This window comes from Odocoileus virginianus, chromosome X (assembly GCF_023699985.2).
Source record: "Odocoileus virginianus isolate 20LAN1187 ecotype Illinois chromosome X, Ovbor_1.2, whole genome shotgun sequence".
In the NCBI taxonomy this organism is placed as follows: domain Eukaryota; kingdom Metazoa; phylum Chordata; class Mammalia; order Artiodactyla; family Cervidae; genus Odocoileus; species Odocoileus virginianus.
The window spans coordinates 18,107,995-18,111,012 of NC_069708.1; the positions used below are offsets into that span (position 1 = coordinate 18,107,995).

Here is a 3,018-nt window from a genome sequence, read left to right on the forward strand (position 1 = left end):
AGTACACTAGCTTGCATGGCTTCCCTTATCACTGGGAGGGAGGGGAGTCAAGTTTCACCAGCAGCATCTCTTGTATATTCCTCATACATTCATTCTCCTTCACATCCCTTCCTGATTCTATTCCAAGTTTCTGTTTTAGAGGTGATTATCAAGGGAAAAACTTACTGATGGAATTCCTATGCAGTTCATGTTGGACGTGAGAATCACAGAGAATTTGACATGTACCAACTCTCATTCCTTTTGAATGATACACTAAACAAGTCCAGAGATGTTTCAGATTGTTCCAGGAGCATACATACTAGGATTCGTTAGGGCTTGATGTGTATCTGTGTATCCAAGTGAAACTGGTGTGTGCCTTCTCAAATCTGATGTCTTCCCCCAGGAAGACAGTGCTACTCAGATGGCATGTATTGTGACATGCACATGATTCCCTTTAAGTCTTCAGCAATTCACTACTAACTCACAAGGCCAGAAGGCAGATTTTAAATCAACTATCAAAAAACACCTACAAGTGCAATAATAGAGGATCAATTAAATGAAATATACTCCAATATGACAAAAGATCAAAGAGTCTTTAAAATATTCATGACTTTTTAATGATATGGAGAAACAGTCATGATATAACTTACCTATTTAGCACATATTACCTGTCAGGCTCTGCTTTCAGGACTGTTACGGGGCTTACTTCTGGTGGAGGGACAGGTGTTAACAGGTGCCAGAATTGCAACCTATGTGTTTCATCCATCAAGGTTTCCATAATGGCTACAGTTTCTTCTCCACTCCAGTCTTACTAACATCAATCACAATTGGCTTCCTTCATTTCCCCCAGTGTGCCATTATGGAAAAAAATATTAGGATGTCTTATCAAAGGAAAATAAACAAACAGGTAATATAATAGTTATTGCTCTGAGAAAAAATAAATCAGGGTTAGAAGTAGAATAATAGCATTGTCATTTTATGTGCCTGGTGAAGAAAGATCTCTTCAAGGAGGTAAATTGTAAGCAAATTTCATAATGAATTGGAGGAAGTAAGCAGTATGGATATTTCCAGGCAGAGGGAACTGTTAGTGCAAAGGTCCTGAGGAAGGAGCATATTTGGTATGCTAGAAGAACAGTAAGAAATCTAGTATAGCTAAAGTGGGATAAATAAGCAGAGTGAAAAACATGATCCAAAAGAACTTTTATGTAGTCTTATTTCCAGATTCCTCCACTCATTCCCTGGCATTGCTACTGTAGGATAGTCAGCTTTCTATTCTAAGCTTCTAAACCTGATGTGTTTCTTCCATGTCTGATTCCATCCAGTTCAACAAAGCATCCCCTTGGCTGGCTTTCAAACACAACTGAATGTTTGTAAGCATGTGAATATTGAATATTCATGTACTAATTTATTTGTTCACAGACACAGTATACAATGGAATGTTACTCAGCCATTAAAAAGAAAGAAATAATGCCATTTGCTGCAAAATGGATGAACCCGGAGAGTGTCACACAGAGTGAAGTAAGTCAGACAGAGAAGGAGAAATACCATATGACATCCCTTTTTTGTGGACTCTAAAAAGAAATGATACAAACGAACTTACTTACAAACAGCAACAGACTCATAGAGAACAAACTTATGGTTGCCAGAAAGAAGGGATAGAGAGTTTGGGAAGGTCATGTACACACTGCTATATTCAAAATGGATAACCAACAAAAACCTATTGTACAATACATGGAACTCTGCCCAATGTTATTTGCCAGCCTAGATGGGAAGATGGTGTCGGAGAGAGTGGATACACATATATGTACGACCGAATCCCTTCGCTGTTCACCTGAAACTACCACAACATTGTTAATCCGCTATGCTGCTGCTGCTGCTGCTAAGTCGCTTCAGTCGTGTCTGACCCTGTGCGACCACATAGACAGCAGCCCACCAGGCTCCCCCTTCCCTGGGATTCCCCAGGCAAGAACACTGGAGTGGGTTGCCATTTCCTTCTCCAATGCATGAAAGTGAAAAGTGAAAGCAAAGTCACTCAGTCGTGTCTGACTCCTAGCGACCCCATGGACTGCAGCCCACCAGGCTCCTCCGTCCATGGGATTTTCCAGAGTACTGGAGTGGGTGCCATTGCCACCCCAACACAAAATAAAAAGTTTAGCATTTGGAAAAAAGGGGTGAAAGACTACATAAAAGGCAGACAGAACAAGAGGCAGATCAAAACAATGACTAAGAACCAGGTGTGAAGAAGATATGAGAGTATAGAAATATATAGATACTGGGGAGCAAGGCATCAGAAATCACACTCAAGTGGGAAGAAGAGATTCATATTTTCCAGCATAAGGAAGTTAATCAGAAACCAAGAGGTCAGGGGGTTTTAGATGTAAGGAACACAGTCAGCAAATAGAGGAAGTGAGAAGTAATGGATACTTTTGTATTGTTGAAACTGAGGCAGGGACTTCCCTGGTGGTCCAGCCTTAAGACTCCACACTTCCATTGGAAGCGGGGAGGGTTTGATCCCTGGTGGGGGAACTAAAATACCCCATGCTGCATGGTGAGATAAAAAGAACAAAAAAAGAAAAAAAGAAAGAAACAGAGGCGGACTTTCTGGAGCCAAAAAATAAAAGACCATGGGCCTTGCAGTCAGACTTTGATCCCTACACTAACTCTGGGGACCTAGCTAAGAGAAGTCTCAGTTTCTTCTTGGACAATATGTATATTAAAATGGCTATCCAGTGCTCACTTTGGCAGCACATATATTAAAACTGAAACAATACAGAGAAGATTAGCATGGTCCCTGCACAAGGATGATGTGCAAGTATGGAAGCATTCCATATTTTCACATGTACCATCTTAGAAAATGGTACCACTGAATGTAAATGATACAACCACTATGGAGAATAGTATGATGGTTCCTTACAAAACTAAAAATAGTTACCATATGATTCAGCAATGCAACTCTTGGGTATATATCTGGAGAAAATCAGAATTCAAAAGATACATGCATCCCAATGTTCCCTGATGCACTATTTACAATAGCCAGGA

The 3,018-nt window shown here is 40.3% G+C and overlaps 1 non-coding gene across 1 annotated transcript; it reads left to right on the forward strand.

Moving 5' to 3' along the window:
• Positions 1-2,708: 2,708 nt before the first annotated feature.
• Positions 2,709-2,814, forward strand: LOC139033231 (U6 spliceosomal RNA). Its single transcript, XR_011485853.1, has one exon. It is a non-coding gene; the product is annotated as a U6 spliceosomal RNA (small nuclear RNA).
• The last annotated feature ends 204 nt before the right edge of the window (positions 2,815-3,018 follow it).